A 22,711-nucleotide genomic window follows, 5' to 3' on the forward strand; every position below is an offset into this window, starting at 1 on the left:
ACCATCAACGTCCAGACCCATACTCTTGCCCATGGACACAATTTCCTCCACTACCTCTGCATCAGACCCTTCAAAGTCATGTTCACATTCAGCGACACATTCTGGCCACAGTTTCCTCCAGGCTGAATTTAGGGTTCGGGGAGTGACCTCTTCCCAGGCTTTGTCAATGAGGTTAATGCAGTGGACAACATTGAAATGTTTCTTCCAGAAGTCTTTCAAAGTCAAGGACGTCTCTTCAGTGACATTAAAACACCTAGTGAAGAGTGCCTTTGTGTACAGCTTCTTGAAGTTGCAGATGACTTGCTGGTCCATGGGCTGCAGAAGTGGTGTTGTGTTGGGGGGGAGGAACTTTACCTTGATGAAGTCATACTCAGCATCCATATCATCCACCAAGGCTGGAGGGTGTGCCGGGGCATTGTCCATCAGAAGAAGGCACCTTTCAGGCAGCTGGTTATCAGAAAGATATTTTCTGACGGTGGGTGCAAACACCTCGTGCAGCCATTCCATAAACAATTGCCTTGTGACCCAAGCTTTGGCATTGGCTCTCCACATGACGGGCAGTCTGGCCTTGTTCACATTTTGTTGCCTAAATGCACGAGGGGTTTGAGAATGGTACACCAGTAGTGGTTTAATTTTCAGATCGGCGCTTGCGTTGGCACACAGCAAAAGGGTCAATCTGTCCTTCATGGGCTTGTGCCCTGGTAGTGCCTTTTCCTCCTGCGTGATATAGGTTCTGTTCGGCATTTTTTTCCAGAAGAGCCCTGTTTCATCACAGTTGAAAACTTGTTGAGGGACGTATCCTTCTGTCTTCATGAATTCCGCAAAGTCTAACTTGTAGGCTTCTGCTGCGGCCTTGTCAGAACTGGAAGCCTCACCATGTCTAATCACACTGTGGATGCCACTTCTTCTGCGGAATTTTTCAAACCACCCCCTACTGGCTTTAAATTCGTCACTTGCTGCACTTGTAGAGGGGCTTCTTTGCAGTAAATCACTGTGCAATTTCCTGGCTTTCTCACAGATCATAGCTTCACTAACGCTATCACCTGCCAGCTGTTTCTCATTCAACCACACCAACAAAAGTTTTTCCACCTCTTCCAGCACTTGCGTCCTCTGCTTGGTTAACATTGTTACTCCTTTTGCAACATCAGCTCCTTTGATGGCGGCTTTGTTTTTCAGAATAGTTGAGATTGTTGACTTTGCCATCTTGTACTCCGAGGCCAGATCAGTCACACGAATACCACGGTCATGCTTTTCTATAATTTCCTTCTTCAGCTCAATGGTTATTTTCTTCACAACCTTGCTGTCACCTTTACTACTGCTCTGCACTTTCTTTTTGCCACCATGCTTGCGCTGCACATTCTTGTCACCTGCATTTCCACTTTGCACATTGTCACTTGCATTTCCACTTTGCACATTGTCACTTGCATTGCTGTTCTTGTCACCTTCATTGCTGCTCTGCACTTTCTTTTTGCCACCATGCTTGCGCTGCACATTCTTGTCACCTGCATTTCTACTTTGCACATTGTCACTTGCATTTCCACTTTGCACATTGTCACTTGCATTTCCACTTTGCACATTGTCACTTGCATTTCCACTTTGCACATTGTCACCTGCATTGCTGTTCTTATCACCTTCATTGCTGCTCCGCACTTTCTTCTTTCCACTATGCTTCTTGGGAGCCATATTGGGTGTCCAGTGAACTGTATAGTACTGTATGTGCTAAAAAGCACACCAATGTTTGCAGAGTACTCACAGTACTTCTTTCTGTGTCTCTTCTTCTCTCCACGATCTTCCTACAGGAAGTGACGACCATGTGACAGCCTGGAAATAGCATTAAAATGGCCGCGGCTCCTGTTCGTGAACCGAGGCGGAGTTCGTGAACCGGAGCATATTTTTATGAACTTTTCTGTTCGTGAACCGAGTTGTTCGTGAACAGAAGCGTTCGTGAACCGAGGTATCACTGTATTATGTTCTTTATATGAGAAATGTTTTTTGCATGAGAAATATTCTTTCTATGAATTTTTTTTCTATTAATTTCTTGCAGGTGCATTAGATATGTCACTGGGTAGAAAAAAATTAATTGTAGAGGGACGTAGTCACAATGCCTTTTGCCTGACAAGAGTGATTAAAGAGACTTGTAACAGTTATTGCTGATGACTGTAGGAGCATCTGAATTTCCGGACACCTTTTATTACTTTTCCTGCTTTGTTCTTCTTATGTTTTCAGACAGTTCACTGAGATCCGTGAATGTGATGATGAAGACACAGATATTCTAGCTAGGGAAATAAGTCTTAAATTATTTTGTAGATCTCTAGAGCCTCGTTCTAGCTTTAGCTATTCACAGAGTATATCAGAAGGGACCAGTCCAAGTTTACATGGAAACAACACGAAAGTTCTGGTATTCTAGAGATAATTACTTATTCCCATTAAAGAAAAATAATAGGTTATAAATATAAGTCTTTGGCGGAAATTATCATAAGGATACTGCCACACATCAGGTTTCCTGATGCCGTTTTGGAAGACAAAACCAGGAGTGAATTGAAAAAAAAAAGATGAGAAGTTGTATTTGTGCTTTAGATTTTCTCTCTTTTTATGATCCACTCCTTATTTTAGCCTCCAAAACTACAGTACATCAAAAAACCATAATGGGAATCATTTTTAGACGATGAAGTCTGCATTCATGAAGATTGTCAAAAAGTTTTGTAGCTATAAGCTTGTTGCACTATGTGAGTCAAGTAAAGACTGCCTAATTTAGGTTACAGCTGTGTCTGCCTGACTGCTTCCACATCCCAAAGTGGGGAGTAGAAATGAGAAAATCTATTCTAATATTTAGAAAATTCCCCTTAATTTTCCAAAAAGTTCGGATTCTAATGAACTTGAATTTTGTGTGATTCAAGAGAGAGAGATTTTCAGACAATTAGAGTACTTTCGATTCAGGTCAACTTCATTCAGACACTAATCAAATCGATAGGCCGAAACAGACACAAATCAAATTGGGGTACCATTCTTCTCAGGGGGTAAAGATCCATTTCTGCGAGGTCTGACACAAAAAGGCAATATGTATAGTGATTTTGGCATTGTGCACCTATAGTATGGAACTGAGCAGAAGGCACTGAATCAATCAGCATGGATTCCCCTCAGATTTTTTTGTGCATTTCATCTGCTGTGTGAACATCCCATTTCCAGCAAGAATAATAAATGCAGATTTTCTGTGTGTCAAATGCAAAATGAGTAGACTTATGGATATATATATATATCTGACTGTCAGCCCCGATACTGGCAGGTCTTCTTCCTGCTTGTTTTTGACACAGGAGATAGCTTCCTGCATCAGCATTGAACCTGTACTATGTGTGAAGAGTCTGGCATGAAGCAAGGAACTCTGGGAATGAGGGATCACCCACAATGCCATGCATGCAGCCAATAATCAGCCAGCCCTGTGATGTCACAACCCTACAAATAGCCTCAGCTATCTTGGATTCAGCCATTTTCCAGTGTACTTGGTGCAGGAAGAGACATTAGCAGGCGCTAGGGAAAGTGCTAGGAAAGACTTGAAAACTTATATTTTGCTCAATAGAAGTTCAGGGAAAGAGCATTAGAAGTGTAGGGAAAAATTGGGGAGGAATTATTCCCCAGTATTGAAGGAGAACAGGGTTCAATAGGGGTGTTTACAGCCTGGGTAATAGGAGCAATCATATTACACCTTGCTGCACTGACTGCGGATCCAAATTGCCATTATACTGATGCTCATTTCAGGTTTGCAATACCTCTGTAATTCCAGCAAACCGTTCTTGTTATTGGGGTCTTATTAGCCCTTGTGCGGTGCAGTTATATATATCTTCTAAAGCCTTTTTTTGTTGTGTATTAGTGGGGGGAAAAAAGGGGGCTTATTAGCCGGCGTGTTGAAGTGAGACAATTACAGCCCTTTTTGGCGTGTATTAGTGGCAAAAATAAATATTATTTGCAGTTATATGTTCTAAAGCCTTTTTTTGTCGTGTATTAGTGGGGAAAAAAGAAAAAGGGCTTATTAGCCATTGTGTGGTGAAGTGAGAAAATTAAAGCCCTTTTTGGCGTGTATTGGTGGCCAAAAAAATATACTATTTGCCATTCACGGCCGCAGTTATATGTTCTAATGACTTTTTTTGGCATGTATTAGTAGGGAAAAAGAAAAAGGGCTTATTAGCCATTGTGTGGTGAAGTGAGAAAATTAAAGCCCTTTTTGGCGTGTATTAGTGGCAAAAAAAACATTATTTGTTGTTCACGACTGCAGTTATATGTTCTAAAGCCTTTTTTTTAGCGTGTATTAGTGGGGAATAAGAAAAAGGGCTTATAAGCCATTGTGTGGTGAAGTGAGAAAATTAAACCCCTTTTTTGCGCGTATTAGTAGGGGTAAAAAAAAAGGGGCTTAATAGCCATTGTGTGGTGAAGTGAGAAAATTACATCCCTTTTTGGTGTGTATTAGTGGCAAAGAAATATATATTATTTGCCGTTCACGGCCGCAGTTATATGTTCTAAAGCCAAAATCCAGCAGAAAACAACCCATTAAAAATAAATTATACTTTATTATTACTATTTTAATATAGATATCCCAAAATAACAAAGGTGACGGTAAATGATGTCACGTATATTTGATATGCTTCAATTGATGAGGGAAAATTATCAGGTGGAAAATAGGGAATTCTTACCCTAGAAAACTCTATGCTATTCCTCAGCCTAGGGATGGCCCCTGATGGTGGGGACTCCCTGTCCTCGTTCCTGGGATATCAGGCCCTGAATTTCCCTAGCGAGTCCCTTCTACCTATTAAAAGCTAGTCGATAGGTCTGTCCCATCTGTAATAAATGGCATTACTCTGTGACATTTAGTTCCCCAACCGTGCCTGTGATGCGAGAAGCATCCAAATCTTTGTAGTTATCACTGGAGGATAATATCATTCCCCACTATTGTTTTATATTTTTTCAACGACTGATGGTCTATGGTGATCATGTGAATTATAAGATCCCTCACAGCCTGTGACATCTACATGATATGTCCCCCTATTTTCGTCTTAGGTCCCACTGCACATAATAAGTATTTCCTACCAACATACACCACTAGCCCTGATTTATCTTAATACCAATGTTATAGGGGCTCATCATTGTAACTTGTTTGAGGGACTGTTTCCCCACCTGCTGGCGGCACGTGATTTTTCCACTTCCGGCGTATCAGATCCGGTGGAGCGCATTTGTGTTCCACCTACCAGTGGACTGCCCTACTTCCGGTGTGTGCGTTTCACCTGCCGGAAGTTGGGGTGGCATTCTGACATTGCGGCACCGGTTGCAGCTGATGCCGCTGCCCGGATCAATGTATCAGGGTATGGGGATCATAGTAGGGGGAGCCTCCTCCCTCCCAGTGTTGCTGTTGCGCAGAGTGTGCAAAGCTAATCTTTTCTGACGGCCAATGCGTTCCACCCATAATAGGTGAAAAGGGAAACGCATCAGGTGGCCAGAAAGGGAGGGGTATCGGCACCCTTAGCGGCGGGAAAATTTGACTATAAAAAGGGTTAGTTTTGGGTTTCCTTTTGAGTATATGTATCAATGTACCCACAAATATTGTGGCAATAGGGTAACCTGTTCATGAAGTATCATCAGGGGGAGAAAAACAGAACTGGATCACACATCCACAATCAGTGGCGTAGCTATAGGGGTCGCAGCGGTCGCAATTGCGACCGGGCCCCTAAGTCAGGGGGGCCCACAGGGCCCCCTCAAGCCAGGAGAACGCAGCCGCAGCTGATAACTAAAATAAGATTTACAGGGGGCGGAGCGGAGGCCGAGAGGAGAGGCCCTGCGTGACGCGCACTGTGCAGGGCAGCTGGGCAGGCGAAGTGAGGAGGGGCCGGGGGAGCGGATTCAGTTGAGGTCAGAAGAGGAGAGTGACTCACTGACTCCTCTCCTATCCTGCGAGTGTGACTGCGACTGCGAGACACACTGACTGACCTGACTGACTTACTGAGGTGAGCGTCCGACCAACCGAGGTCCTGGTCCGGTCGGTCCAGTGAGTGAGTGACTGCGACTCTGTGTCTGTCCTGAGTGAATCCGGGCTCTGACCCGCCTGGTGGGAGCGCCGGTGAGATCGTGATAATAAGCCCAGACCAGACCAGTCAATACACCCTTTAGGAAATCTCAGTATTCTCATCATGCATCATGTGACTGCAGCAGGCAGCGATCGATCAGCCAGGATTAATGTGCACAGCCTGGGAGGCCCCCCTTAGGCAAGTGACAAACTTCCCCCCCCTCAATCTTAGGCAAGTGACAAACTCATCTCTGCTACATCAACCAGCCCGTCCCTAGGAAATCTCTCATCAGATGTGAGAGCAGCAGCGATCGATCAGCCAGGATTAATGTGCACAGTGGGAGGCCCCCCCTTAGGCAAGTGACAAACTGCCCCCCCCTCATTCTTAGGCAAGTGACAAACTCATCTCTGCTACATCTACAATGAGCAACTACAACAAATGTAATGCCAAACTGCAGTTCCTTGTGATGCCTTGGATAGCTTCCACTGGACCCACACAGCCTGTGAGTCCAGTGGAAGCTATCCAAGGCATCACATAGAGGAACTGCAGTTTGGCATTACATTTGTTGTAGTTGCTCATTGTAGATGTAGCAGAGATGAGTTTGTCACTTGCCTAAGACTGAGGGGGGGGGGGCAGTTTGTCACTTGCCTAAGGGGGGGCCTCCCACTGTGCACATTATTCCTGGCTGATCGATCGCTGCTGCTCTCACATCTGATGAGAGATTTCCTAGGGACGGGCTGGTGGATGAGGGCAGCCACCCGGTCCTGCCTATGGATCACCCAGTTTGCACTTAGCTATGCCCAGGCCCCATGCCAGGGGGTCCCTGATGTATTAACTGACCAATAACATGGAGATCCCAGTGCCAGCTGCCTTGCTGGTGGACGATTGGCATATACTTCTGCTGTGGGGAAGGGGGGACCCAAATTGAACCAGGGCCCATGAGCCTATAGCTACGCCCCTGTCCACAATGCTATGCTTTGATCTAATTAAACTCGCTTCTCAGCACCATATTAAAATGTGTACAGCCCCCCATTCTACATGCTGTACAAGAGGCATTAGTGTACATTTTGATCAAAAGGCATAAGCCCACTCACCACGCCAAGGTCGCCTCTTTGAGTGGGACCTACTCTGACAGAAAGGCGCAGCACAATGCGATGACAAAGCGGCACTGCCCTAGTAAGCGGCCGGACCCAGGAGTCAACCAGCCACCCTGCTGTCTGACAATGCCACCCATGGCACTGGATCCCACCAACCCACCAGCACAGCACCACAAAAACAAAGGCCACCACGCAGTACTGCACCATGTGAACAGTTGTCTAACACAACATGTCCATTGCTCTCAGGAGCTACAGGTCAATGACCACTTATATGCAGATTTCTGTGATTAACCCCTTAAGGACTCAGCCCTATTTCACCTTAAGGACTTGGCCATTTTTTGCAAATCTGACCAGTGTCACTTTAACTGCTGATAACTTTAAAATGCTTTGACTTATCCAGGCCATTCTGAGATTGTTTTTTCGTCACATATTGTACTTCATGACACTGGTAAAATGAAGTAAAAAAAATAAATAGTTATTACTTTACATTCCCCATATGTCTACTTCATGTTTGGATAATTTTGGGAATTATATTTTATTTTTTGGGGATGTTACAAGGCTTAGACGTTTAGAAGCAAATCTTGAAATTTTTCTGAAATTTTCAAAAACCCAATTGTTAGGGACCAGTTCAGGTCTAAAGTTACTTTGTGAGGCTTACATAATAGAAACCACCAAAAAATGACACCATTCTATAAACTACACCCCTCAAGGTATTCAAAACTGATTTTACAAACGTCGTTAACCCTTTAGGTGTTCCACAAGAATTAATGGAAAATAGAGATACAATTTCAAAATTTCACTTTTTTGGCAGATTTTCCATTTTAATAATTTTTTTCCGGTTACAAAGCAAGGGTTAACAGCCAAACCAAACTCAATATTTATGGCCCTGATTCTGTAGTTTACAGAAACACCCCATATGTGGTCGTAAACCGCTGTACGGGCACACGGCAGGGCGCAGAAGGAAAGGAATGCCATATGGTTTTTGGAAGGCAGGTTTTGCTGGACAGTTTTTTTTGACACCATGTCCCATTTGAAGCCCCCCTGATGCAAACCTAGAGTAGAAACTCCATACAAGTGACCCCATCTAAGAAACTACACCCCTCAAGGTATTCAAAACTGATTTTACAAACGTTGTTAACCCTTTAGGTGTTCCACAAAAATTAATGGGAAATAGAGATACAATTTCAAAATTTCACTTTTTTGGCAGATTTTCCATTTTAAGATTTTTTTTTACTTTTACAAAGCAAGGGTTAACAGCCAAACGAAACTCAATATTTATGACCCTGATTCTGTAGTTTACAGAAAAAAAACATATGTGGTCGTAAACCGCTGTACGGGCACACAGCAGGGCGCAGAAGGAAAGGAATGCCATACGGTTTTTGGAAGGCAGATTTTGCTGGACTGTTTTTTTTTACACCATGTCCCATTTGAAGCCCCCCTGATGCAACCCTAGAGTAGAAACTCCATAAAAGTGACCCCATCTAAGAAACTACTCCCCTCAAGGTATTCAAAACAGATTTTACAAACGTCGTTAACCCTTTAGGTGTTCCACAAGAGTTATTGGCAAATGGAGATGACATTTCAGAATTTAAATTTTTTGGCAAATTTTCCATTTTAATCCATTTTTCCCAGTAACAAAGCAAGGGTTAACAGCCAAACCAAACTCAATATTTATGTCCCTGATTCTGTAGTTTACAGAAACACCCCATATGTGGTCGTAAACAGCTGTACAGGCACACGGCAGAGCGCAGAAGGAAAGGAATGCCATACGGTTTTTGGAAGGCAGATTTTGCTGGACTGTTTTTTTTGACACCATGTCCCATTTGAAGCCCCCCTGATGCACCCCTAGTGTAGAAACTCCAAAAAAAAGTGGCCCCATTTTAGAAACTATGGTATAGGGTGGCAGTATTGTGGGTACTAGTTTAGGGTATATATGATTTTTGGCTGCTCTATATTACACTTTTTGTGAGGCAAGATAACAAGAAATAGCTGTTTTGGCACCGTTTTTATTTTTTGTTATTTACAACATTCATCTGACAGGTTAGATCATGTGATATTTTTATAGACCATGTTGTCACGGATGCGGCGATACCTAATATGTATACTTTTTTTTATTTATGTAAGTTTTACACAATGATTTCATTTTTGAAGCAAAAAAATCATGTTTTAGTGTTTCCATAGTCTGAGAGCCATAATTATTTCAGTTTTTGGGCGATTACCTTGGGTACGGTATGATTTTTTGCGGGATGAGATGATAGTTTTATTGGCACTATTTTGGGGTGCATGTGACTTTTTGATCGCTTGCTATTACACTTTTTGTGATGTAAGGTGACAAAAAATGGTTTATTTAGCACAGTTTTTTTTTACGGTGTTCATCTGAGTGGTTAGGTCATGTGATATTTTTATAAATACGGACGATACGGATGCGGCGATACCTAATATATATACTTTTTTTATTTATGTAAGTTTAACACAATAATATCATTTTTGAAAAAAAAAATAATCATGTTTTAGTGTCTCCATATTCTGAGAGCCATAGTTTTTTTATTTTTTGGGCGATTGTCTCATGTAGGGGCTTATTTTTTGCAGGATGAGGTGACGGTCAGATTGGTACTATTTTGGTGGGCAAACGCATTGATCGCTTGCTGTTGTACTTTTTGTGACGTAAGTTGATAAAAAATTATTTATTTAGCACAGTTTTTTTAGGTTTTTTTTACGGTGTTCATCTGAGGGGTTAGGTCATGTGATATGTTTATAGAGCCGGTCGATACGGACGTGGCGATACCTAATATATATACTTTTTTTTCCCCCTATTTATTACCAATTTTTTTTTTTACTTTATTTGGGGAAAATGACGTTTTTGTTAATTTTTACTTAAAACTTTGAATTTTTGGGGGGGAAAACTTTATTTTTTCAACTTTTTTTTTCACTTTATTTTTTGTCCCACTTTAGGAAATCTCTCATCAGATGTGAGAGCAGCAGCGATCGATCAGCCAGGATTAATGTGCACAGTGGGCGGCCCCCCCCAGGGGGCTGGATCTCACAGGCACGTCACAGGAAGGCAGCGCGATGCCTTCCTTAGACATCGCGCTGCCTTCCATGCCATCGGGTCCCCCCTACAGCCGCATGGGAATGATTTCAGCGGGCATCCTGTTCCTATTAACCCCCGCCACGCCGCAATGTCTGTTTAAAGTTAGGACGTACCGGTACGCCCCGAGTCCTTAAGGACTCGGAAAACAGGGCGTATCGGTACGCCCTAAGTCCCTAAGGGGGTTAAAACCACCTGTGCCGAATGGGAGGAGTGCTGATACCAGTAGTAAAGAAGAAGTATACTGTCTGGCGAGATGTGTACCTACCACCAAGAGGAAGGATCACTTTAGGTTCTAGCAACATATCTGTAAGTCATATTGCTGGTTTTTGGACTTAAATATCAGTGTGCTAGCTGACCTTCAGGAATCTTTCTGTCTCTTTCAGACTCTACTCCCTGCTCATCGACTGGACGTTTTTGATGGGACTGTCATTCTGGTTACCCTCTGAGTGCAATAGCCATCTGTGAAACTAGATTTTATCTACCAGTTTCACTTTTGTTCAAATACACCACCCCTTGAATATCTTGATTATCCTCTTTTATCTATTGATATCTTTGTGGTTTTATAAATGCAGTTTGAGTAGTGACTCACCCACTGTATTGACCCCCTGAGGAACCTGTTTATGGGGGAAACTCGTTGAGGTAGTAATACCCGTTGGATACTGGGATCCACGCATGGGTAGTAATACCCACCCTGTGCACTAGGATCCTCCCATGGGTAATTATGGGTGAAATTAAGGTATATAACCCGATAGGGAAATTCAGAGCCTAATAGCCCAGGCAAGAGGACAGGGAGTCCCCACCATCAGGGGCCATCCCTGGGCTGAGGAGTAGGATAGGGTTTTCTAGGGTAAGAATTCCCTATTTTCCACCTGAAAATTTTCCCTCATCAATTGAAGCATATCAAATATACGTGACATCATTTACCGTCACCTTTGTTATTTTGGGATATCTATATTAATATAGTAATAATAAAGTATAATTTAATTTTAATGGGTTGTTTTCTGCTGGATTTTGGATTTATATCTCTGACACAACTAGTTGACATTATATACAGTTAAAGCTGGATTTTTCTTTGAGGTATATGTTCTAAAGCCTTTTTTGGTGTGTATTAATGGGGGGCAGGGGTTATTAGCCGTTGTGTGGTGAAGCGAGAATATTAAAGCCCTTTTTGGCGTGTATTAGTGGCAAAAATAACATTATTTGCCGTTCACGGCCGCAGTTATATGTTCTAAAGCCTTTTTTTTGGCGTGTATTAGTGGGAAAAAGAAAAAGGGCTTGTTAGCCGTTGTGTGTGTGTAAGTTAGAAAATTACAGCCCTTTTTGGCGTGTATTAGTGGCAAAAAAACAATTTATTTGCCGTTTAAGACCGCAGTTATATGTTCTAAAGCCTTTTTTTGGCTTGTATTAGTGGGGAAAAAGGAAAAGAGCTTATTAGCCTTTGTATGGTGAAGTGAGAAAATTAAAGCCCTTTTTGGCATGTATTTATTTCCTTTTTATTTACTTATTTGACATAGCAGTATATCAGAGAGATAAGTGACAATCCCTGTACAGGGGAGGGGCACAGGCCTAAATGTTTCTGGCGCAGGCACAGGTCGCAGCAGAGTAAGGGGTCGTGGCAGCATCGGTCACTTCGAGAGGTCTGAGCTCCCAGTGTCAGCTAGCGGTCGTGCCTTGCCTAGCAACCCAGCGGTTCTTGAATGGTTAACTTGATCTTCGACTTTGTTGCAAGTGAAATCAGACACCCCCAGCCAAGAGTCTTTGGGTTTGTCATACACAAACCTTAGCGCCTTCATGCCCCTGCGGAATAAACAAACAATCGAGACCTATATCTCCCTCTCTTAGCATACAATACAGAACATCCTGATAGAAAACGCATGAGGTGAGTTTAAACACACCAATAATTTATCTGTGTAGGAAAAGATGGCCCTTGACTCTCTACAGAGTGCTGCACGCTATGCACCAGAGCGTGTCAGCACAGTTTGTTTGTGTATGTGTGTCTTAAAGCGCTCCTGATGAATCGGTGACAGACATGGTCACCAGAGAAACGCGTCAAGCCACTTGTAGACTGCTGTCCCTGAAACATGGAGGGGAAAGCTTTTTAGTCTAACAGTAGACACAGTTAGGTAGCCTTACTTAGCCCCAGTGGGGAATACAGACTATTGCGAGTGACCGGACTATTGATCAAGAGGGGTGGATGGAGGCTCTCGTACCACAATAAGTCTGTCCTCCCTAGGGTTCTGGTCACGAGTCTGCCCTATTTGGTGATTAATTATTGCACCCTGGGTTAGGCCAGCTACATACGCTCCAGTATAGTGGGTGCCACCCAGGTGTACGTATTTGTTTGTCTGTGTATTGAGAACTTCTTTTTAAAATAATTTAAAAAGAGTTCTTTTTAAAATAATTTAATAAAAGTTACTTTTTAGCGACCACCACTTATACAGTTAAACGTTACTAATGAGGTAGCCGCCTATCATGTACTACAATTATCAGTTAACCCCTATTTTCAAAACGGCCAATAAAGGTGGAGCTTTGGTAGTAATGGACAAAGCAGAATTCCTTGGAGAGATCAGACGACAACTGGCGGACGCGGAAACTTACGAGATTTTACCTAATGATCCTACTAAACAAATACAGGGACTAATATCCAACACATTAATGACTTATACATGCCATGCCATCATTGATTCCAAAACAGCCACATTCCTCACCAAACAAGATCCCATTACACCGGCTTTTTACATATTACCCAAAGTACACAAGAGACTTAATAACCCTCCTGGACGTCCAATAGTAGCATCTACACACTCAGTTTTTTTCCCCCTTGCAATTTACATGGAGAAGATTCTCACGCCCTTAATTAAATCATCCAAGTCATTCCTGTTAGACACCACTGATTTCCTCATAAAATTACAACAACTTGACAAGGCACCCAGCTGTACATTAATGACCCTTGACGTAAATAGTCTATATACATCCATTGAACATGAAAAGGGGTTACAAGCAACAGCAAGACTACTACATACCCACTCCAATTTACAGGACATACAACAAAAGTTCTGTCTTGAACTACTGAGTATTATATTGACAAAAATTTATTTTTGTTTGGGGACACATATTACTGCCAAAAGAGGGGGACCGCTATGGGGTCCAACGTGGCCCCTCCATGTGCTAACATGAGAGCATTTGAAGAAGATCACGCTTATACACATCCATCATTTTGCCAGTATGCCATCATTTAGCTCTGCTTCATTGATGACATCTTCTGCATATGGAGGGTCCCAGAATTGACCATTCACAACTTTGTCCAAGATCTGAATCGGATACATACGGAACTCAGTTTTACTATGCATACCAGCCAAGAAGAAATCAGTTTTCTGGACACCATGATTAAGATTGATCACATAGGCAATATCACCGTCGACCTCTACAATAAACCCACTAACCGCAATAGCCTCCTCCATTACAGCAGCTACCATTCTAAAGTCATAAAGAAAACCCTATCATTATCACAATACATGCGGGTTAACCGTATTGTGTCTAATGATGACACCAAAAGGGAAAGATTAAACAACATGACACAAAAATTCCTCACAAGGGGTTACCCACAATCACCCCTAGACACTTCATTAACCAATTTAGGGAAAACCACTATACCACGAACTAACAACAAAAACAGAGTAGCTTGTGTTACAACTTACTACTAGGGATGAGTACCGAATTTTGGGGTGTCCGTGACACGAACCCGAACATTTTGGTAAAAGTCCGTGTTCGGGTTCGGTGTTCGGCGCTTTCTTGGCGCTTTTTGAAAGGCTGCAAAGCAGCCAATCAACAAGCGTCATACTACTTGCCCCAAGAGGCCATCACAGCCTTGCCTACTATTGGCATGGCTGTGATTGGCCAGTGCAGCATGTGACCCAGCCTCTATATAAGCTTGGGTCACGTAGCGCTGCACGTCACTCTGCTGATTCAAGCATAGGGAGAGGTTGCAGCTGCGACGTTAGGGCGAGATTAGGCAGATTAACTCCTCCAAAAGACTTCATTCTGTGATCGATCTGCAGCTGTGGATCATTGAAGTGCTAATATTGACTTGCTCACTTTTTTGAGGCTGCCCAGAGCGTTTTTAGATCACTTTTTTTCTGGGGTGATCGGCGGCCATTTTGTGACTTGTGGTGCGCCAGCACAAGCTATCACCAAGTGTATTTAACCATCAATAGTGTGGTTATTTTGTGCTATATCCTACATCAGCTGCAGGCTGAGCCTGTGTCACCGAAGTGCATTTAACCATCAACAGTCTGGTTATTTTTTGGCCATATACTACATCAGCTGCAGGCTGAGCCTGTGTCACCGAAGTGCATTTAACCATCAACAGTCTGATTATTTTTTGGCCATATACTACATCTGGTGCAGGCTGAGCCTGTGTCACCCAAGTGCATTTAACCATCAACAGTGTGGGTATTTTTTGGCCATATACTACATCAGGGGCAAGTTGAGCCTGTCACCCAGCGCCTAAAAATTAGACCTGACATTTCTATTCAACCAAATCTGTACTGTTTTAGCTGGTCAAGTTATTTGTAGTGACCGTAAAAGCACACTTTTTGTTCTGGGTTGAAAAACTATTCCCAAATTTGCCATTCTCAAAATAACTAGTTTCTGGTATATGAGGCCTACTTGAAATCTATCCCAATAAGGATATCTTACATTGAAGGTTCTGATAGTGTCATTCAGAAAAACCTAAGACACACGCTACCGTGCAGATAGAAGTCTGATTCTGTGATTAAACCTATACCTGTCACACAGCGCAAAAAAAAACAGGCCTCACATCTCTATTCAACCAAATCTGTACTGTTTTAGCTGGTCAAGTTATTTGTAGTGACCGTAAAAGCACACTTTTTTTTCTGGGTTGAAAAACTATTCCCAAATTTGCTATTCTCAAAATAACTAGTTTCTGGTATTTGAGGCCTACTTGAAATCTATCCCAAAAAGGATATCTTACATTGAAGGTACTGATAGTGTCATTCAGAAAAACCTAAGACACACGCTAGCGTGCAGATAGAAGTCTGATTCTGTGATTAAACCTATACCTGTCACACAGCGCAAAAAAAAAACAGGCCTCACATCTCTATTCAACCAAATCTGTACTGTTTTAGCTGGTCAAGTTATTTGTAGTGACCGTAAAAGCACTTTTTATTTTCTGGATTGAAAAACTATTCCCAAATTTGCCATTCTCAAAATAACTAGTTTCTGGTATTTGAGGCCTACTTAAAATCTATTCCAAAAAGGATATCTTACATTGAAGGTACTGATAGTGTCATTCAGAAAAACCTAAGACACACGCTAGCGTGCAGATAGAAGTCTGATTCTGTGATTAAACCTATACCTGTCACACAGCGCAAAAAAAAACAGGCCTCACATCTCTATTCAACCAAATCTGTACTGTTTTAGCTGGTCAAGTTATTTGTAGTGACCGTAAAAGCACTTTTTATTTTCTGGATTGAAAAACTATTCCCAAATTTGCCATTCTCAAAATAACTAGTTTCTGGTATTTGAGGCCTACTTGAAATCTATCCCAAAAAGGATATCTTACATTGAAGGTACTGATAGTGTCATTCAGAAAAACCTAAGACACACGCTAGCGTGCAGATAGAAGTCTGATTCTGTGATTAAACCTATACCTGTCACACAGCGCAAAAAAAAAACAGGCCTCACATCTCTATTCAACCAAATCTGTACTGTTTTAGCTGGTCAAGTTATTTGTAGTGACCGTAAAAGCACTTTTTATTTTCTGGATTGAAAAACTATTCCCAAATTTGCCATTCTCAAAATAACTAGTTTCTGGTATTTGAGGCCTACTTAAAATCTATTCCAAAAAGGATATCTTACATTGAAGGTACTGATAGTGTCATTCAGAAAAACCTAAGACACACGCTACCGTGCAGATAGAAGTCTGATTCTGTGATTAAACCTATACCTGTCACAAAGCGCAAAAAAAAAACAGGCCTCACATCTCTATTCAACCAAATCTGTACTGTTTTAGCTGGTCAAGTTATTTGTAGTGACCGTAAAAGCACTTTTTATTTTCTGGATTGAAAAACTATTCCCAAATTTGCCATTCTCAAAATAACTAGTTTCTGGTATTTGAGGCCTACTTGAAATCTATCCCAAAAAGGATATCTTACATTGAAGGTACTGATAGTGTCATTCAGAAAAACCTAAGACACACGCTAGCGTGCAGATAGAAGTCTGATTCTGTGATTAAACCTATACCTGTCACACAGCGCAAAAAAAAACAGGCCTCACATCTCTATTCAACCAAATCTGTACTGTTTTAGCTGGTCAAGTTATTTGTAGTGACCGTAAAAGCACTTTTTATTTTCTGGATTGAAAAACTATTCCTAAATTTGCCATTCTCAAAATAACTAGTTTCTGGTATTTGAGGCCTACTTGAAATCTATCCCAAAAAGGATATCTTACATTGAAGGTACTGATAGTGTCATTCAGAAAAACCTAAGACACACGCTACCGTGCAGATAGAAGTCTGATTCTGTGATTAAACCTATACCTGTCACACAGCGCAAAAAAAAACAGGCCTCACATCTCTATTCAACCAAATCTGTACTGTTTTAGCTGGTCAAGTTATTTGTAGTGACCGTAAAAGCACACTTTTTTTTCTGGGTTGAAAAACTATTCCCAAATTTGCCATTCTCAAAATAACTAGTTTCTGGTATTTGAGGCCTACTTGAAATCTATCCCAAAAAGGATATCTTACATTGAAGGTACTGATAGTGTCATTCAGAAAAACCTAAGACACACGCTAGCGTGCAGATAGAAGTCTGATTCTGTGATTAAACCTATACCTGTCACACAGCGCAAAAAAAAACAGGCCTCACATCTCTATTCAACCAAATCTGTACTGTTTTAGCTGGTCAAGTTATTTGTAGTGACCGTAAAAGCACTTTTTATTTTCTGGAATGAAAAACTATTCCCAAATTTGCCATTCTCAAAATAACTAGTTTCAGGTATTTGAGGCCTACTTGAAATCTATCCCAAAAAGTATATCTTACATTGAAGGTACTGATAGTGTCATTCAGAAAAACCTAAGACACACGCTAGCGTGCAGATAGAAGTCTGATTCTGTGATTAAACCTATACCTGTCACACAGCGCAAAAAAAAACAGGCCTCACATTTCTATTCAACCAAATCTGTACTGTTTTAGCTGGTCAAGTTATTTGTAGTGACCGTAAAAGCACACTTTTTGTTCTGGGTTGAAAAACTATTCCCAAATTTGCCATTCTCAAAATTGTGGTGAACGGGAACAATGAGGAAAACATCTAATAAGGGACGCGGACGTGGACATGGTCGTGGTGGTGTTAGTGGACCCTCTGGTGCTGGGAGAGGACGTGGCCGTTCTGCCACAGCCACACGTCCTAGTGTACCAACTACCTCAGGTCCCAGTAGCCCCCAGAATTTACAGGGATATTTGGTGGGGCCCAATGCCGTTCTAAGGATGGTAAGGCCTGAGCAGGTACAGGCATTAGTCAATTGGGTGGCCGACAGTGCATCCAGCACGTTCACATTATCTCCCACCCAGTCTTCTGCAGAAAGCGCACAGATGGCGCATGAAAACCAAGCCCATCAGTCTGTCACATCACCCCCATGCATATCAGGGAAACTGTCTGAGCCTCAAGTTATGCAGCAGTCTCTTATGCTGTTTGAAGACTCTGCTGCCAGGGTTTCCCAAGGGCATCCACCTAGCCCTTCACCAGGGGTGGAAGAGATAGAATGCACTAACGCACAACCACTTATGTTTCCTGATGATGAGGACATGGGAATACCACCTCAGCACGTCTCTGATGATGACGAAACACAGGTGCCAACTGCTGCGTCTTTCTGCAGTGTGCAGACTGAACAGGAGGTCAGGGGTCAAGACTGGGTGGAAGACGATGCAGGGGACGATGAGGTCCTAGACCCCACATGGAATGAAGGTCGTGCCACTGACTTTCAGAGTTTGGAGGAAGAGGCAGTGGTGAGACCGAGCCAACAGCGTAGCAAAAGAGGGAGCAGTGGGCAAAATCAGAACACCCGCCGCCAAGAGACTCTGCCTGCTACTGACCGCCGCCATCTGGGACCGAGCACCCCAAAGGCAGCTTCAAGGAGTTCCCTGGCATGGCACTTCTTCAAACAATGTGCTGACGACAAGACCCGAGTGGTTTGCACGCTGTGCCATCAGAGCCTGAAGCGAGGCATTAACGTTCTGAACCTTAGCACAACCTGCATGACCAGGAACCTGCATGCAAAGCATGAACTGCAGTGGAGTAAACACCTTAAAAACAAGGAAGTCACTCAGGCTCCCCCTGCTGCCTCTTCTGCTGCTGCCGCCTCGGCCTCTTCTGCTGCTGCCGCCGCCTCGGCCTCTTCTGCTGCTGCTGCCGCCGCCTCGGCCTCTTCTTCTGCCTCTGGAGGAACGTCGGCACCTGCCGCCCAGCAAACATGGGATGTACCACCAACACCACCACCTGCGTCACCAAGCATCTCAACCATGTCACACGGCAGCGTTCAGCTCTCCATCTCACAAACATTTGAGAGAAAGCGTAAATTCCCACCTAGCCACCCTCGATCCCTGGCCCTGAATGCCAGAATTTCTAAACTACTGGCCTATGAAATGCTGTCATTTAGGCTGGTAGACACACACAGCTTCAAACAGCTCATGTCACTTGCTGTCCCACAGTATGTTGTTCCCAGCCGCCACTACTTCTCCAAGAGAGTCGTGCCTTCCCTGCACAAACAAGTGTCCGATAAAATCAAGTGTGCACTGCGCAACGCCATCTGTGGCAAGGTCCACCTAACCACAGATACGTGGACCAGTAAGCACGGCCAGGGACGCTATATCTCCCTAACTGCACACTGGGTAAATGTAGTGGCGGCTGGGCCCCAGGCGGAGAGCTGTTTGGCGCACGTCCTTCCGCCGCCAAGGATCGCAGGGCAACATTCTTTGCCTCCTGTCTCCTCCTACTCAGCTTCCTCCTCCTCTTCTTCCACCTGCTCATCCAGTCAGCCACACACCTTCACCACCAACTTCAGCACAGCACGGGGTAAACGTTAGCAGGCCATTCTGAAACTCATATGTTTGGGGGACAGGCCCCACACCTCACAGGAGTTGTGGCGGGGTATAGAACAACAGACCGACGAGTGGTTGCTGCCGGTGAGCCTCAAGCCCCGCCTGGTGGTGTGCGATAATGGGCGAAATCTCGTTGCAGCTCTGGGACTAGCCGGTTTGACGCACATCCCTTGCCTGGCGCATGTGCTGCATTTGGTGGTGCAGAAGTTCATTCGCAACTACCCCGACATGTCAGAGCTGCTGCATAAAGTGCGGGCCGTCTGTTCGCGCTTCCGGCCTTCACACCCTGCTGCTGCTCGCCTGTCTGCGCTACAACTTCGGCCTTCCCGCTCACCGCCTCATATGCGACGTACCCACCAGGTGGAACTCCACCTTGCATATGCTGGACAGACTGTGCGAGCAGCAGCAGGCCATAGTGGAGTTTCAGCTGCAGCACGCACGGGTCAGTCGCACTGTGGATCAGACACACTTCACCCCCAATGACTGGGCCTCCATGCGAGACCTGTGTGCCCTGTTGCGCTGTTTCGAGTACTCCACCAACATGGCCAGTGGCGATGACGTTGTTATCAGCGTTACAATACCACTTCTATGTCTCCTTGAGAAAACACTTAGGGCGATGATGGAAGAGGAGGTGGCCCAGGAGGAAGAGGAGGAAGAGGGGTAATTTTTAGCACTTTCAGGCCAGTCTCTTCGAAGTGACTCAGAGGGAGGTTTTTTGCAACACCAGAGGCCAGGTACAAATGTGGCCAGACAGGGCCCACTACTGGAGGACGAGGAGGACGAGGATGAGGAAGAGGTGGAGGAGGATGAGGATGAAGCATGTTGACAGCGGGGTGGCACCCAAAGCAGCTCGGGCCCATCACTGGTGCGTGGCTGGGGGGAAACACAGGATGATGACGATACGCCTCCCACAGAGGACAGCTTGTCCTTACCTCTGGGCAGCCTGGCACACATGAGTGACTACATGCTGCAGTGCCTGCGCAACGACAGCAGAGTTGCCCACATTTTAACGTGTGCGGACTACTGGGTTGCCACCCTGCTGGATCCCCGGTACAAAGACAATGTGCCCACCTTACTTCCTACACTGGAGCGTGATAGGAAGATGCGCGAGTACAAGCGCACGTTGGTAGACGCGCTACTGAGAGCATTCCCAAATGTCACAGGGGAACCAGTGGAAGCCCAAGGCGAAGGCAGAGGAGGAGTAAGAGGTCGCCAACGCAGCTGTGTCACGCCCAGCTCCTCTGAGGGCAGGGTTAGCATGGCAGAGATGTGGAAAAGTTTTGTCAACACGCCACAGCTAAGTGCACCACCACCTGATACGGAACGTGTTAGCAGGAGGCAACATTTCACTAACATGGTGGAACAGTACATGTGCACACCCCTCCACGTACTGACTGATGGTTCGGCCCCATTCAACTTCTGGGTCTCCAAATTGTCCACGTGGCCAGAGCTAGCCTTTTATGCCTTGGAGGTGCTGGCCTGCCCGAAGGCCAGCGTTTTGTCTGAACGTGTATTCAGCACGGCAGGGGGCGTCATTACAGACAAACGCAGCCGCCTGTCTACAGCCAATGTGGACAAGCTGACGTTCATAAAAATGAACCAGGCATGGATCCCACAGGACCTGTCCATCCCTTGTGCAGATTAGATATTAACTACCTCCCCTTAACAATATATTATTCTACTCCAGGGCACTTCCTCATTCAATACTATTTTTAATTTCATTTTACCATTATATTGCCGGGCAACCCAAAGTTGAATGAACCTCTCCTCTGTCTGGGTGCCGAGGCCTAAATGTGTGACAGTGGCCTGTTCCAGTGGTGGGTGACATGAAGCCTGATTCTCTGCTATGACATGAAGACTTATTCTGTGCTGACATGAAGCCAGATTCTCTGTTACGCGACCTCTCTCCTCTGCCTGGGTGCCTGGGCCTAAATATGTGACAGTGGCCTGTTCCAGTGGTGGGTGACGTGAAGCCTGATTCTCTGCTATGACATGAAGACTTATTCTGTGCTGACATGAAGCCAGATTCTCTGTTACGCAACCTCTCTCCTCTGCCTGGGTGCCTGGGCCTAAATATGTGACAGTGGCCTGTTCCAGTGGTGGGTGACGTGAAGCCTGATTCTCTGCTATGACATGAAGACTGATTCTGCGCTGACATAAGGCCAGATTCTCTGTTACGGGACCGCTCTCCTCTGTCTGGGTGCCGGGGCCTAAATGTGTGACAGGGGCCTGTTCCAGTGGTGGGTGACGTGAAGCCTGATTCTCTGCTATGACATGAAGACAGATTCTGCGCTGACATAAGGCCAGATTCTCTGTTACGGGACCGCTCTCCTCTGTCTGGGTGCCTGGGCCTAAATGTGTGACAGTGGCCTGTTCCAGTGGTGGGTGACGTGAAGCCTGATTCTCTGCTATGACATGAAGACAGATTCTGCGCTGACATAAGGCCAGATTCTCTGTTACGGGACCGCTCTCCTCTGTCTGGGTGCCTGGGCCTAAATGTGTGACAGTGGCCTGTTCCAGTGGTGGGTGACGTGAAGCCTGATTCTCTGCTATGACATGAAGACAGATTCTGCGCTGACATAAGGCCAGATTCTCTGTTACGGGACCGCTCTCCTCTGTCTGGGTGCCTGGGCCGAAATGTGTGACAGTGGCCTGTTCCAGTGGTGGGTGACGTGAAGCCTGATTCTCTGCTATGACATGAAGACAGATTCTGCACTGACATAAGGCCAGATTCTCTGTTACGGGACCGCTCTCCTCTGTCTGGGTGCCTGGGCCGAAATGTGTGACAGTGGCCTGTTCCAGTGGTGGGTGACGTGAAGCCTGATTCTCTGCTATGACATGAAGACTTATTCTGCGCTGACATAAGGCCAGATTCTCTGTTACGGGACCTCTCTCCTCTGCCTGGGTGCCTGGGCCTAAATATGTGACAGTGGCCTGTTCCAGTGGTGGGTGACATGAATCATGATTCTCTGCTATGACATGAAGACAGATTCTGCGCTGACATCAGGCCAGATTCTCTGTTACGGGACCTCTCTCCTCTGCCTGGGTGCCTGGGCCTAAATGTGTGACAGTGGCCTGTTCCAGTGGTAGTGGACGTGAAGCCTGATTCTCTGCTATGACATGAAGACTGATTCTGCGCTGACATAAGGCCAGATTCTCTGTTACGGGACTTCTCTCCTCTGCCTGGGTGCCTGGGCCTAAATGTGTGACAGTGGCCTGTTCCAGTGGGGGGTGACGTGAAGCCTGATTCTCTGCTATGACATGAAGACTGATTCTGCGCTGACATAAGGCCAGATTCTCTGTTACGGGACCTCTCTCCTCTGCCTGGGTGCCTGGGCCTAAATGTGTGACAGTGGCCTG

The 22,711-nt window shown here is 44.6% G+C and overlaps 1 long non-coding RNA gene across 1 annotated transcript; it reads left to right on the top strand.

The window, feature by feature from the left end:
• Positions 1-1,826: 1,826 nt before the first annotated feature.
• Positions 1,827-8,743, top strand: LOC121009349. Its single transcript, XR_005780742.1, has 3 exons — positions 1,827-1,969; positions 6,340-6,341; positions 8,730-8,743. It is a non-coding gene; the product is annotated as an uncharacterized LOC121009349 (long non-coding RNA).
• Positions 8,744-22,711: the final 13,968 nt, after the last annotated feature.

This window comes from Bufo bufo, chromosome 8 (assembly GCF_905171765.1).
Source record: "Bufo bufo chromosome 8, aBufBuf1.1, whole genome shotgun sequence".
In the NCBI taxonomy this organism is placed as follows: domain Eukaryota; kingdom Metazoa; phylum Chordata; class Amphibia; order Anura; family Bufonidae; genus Bufo; species Bufo bufo.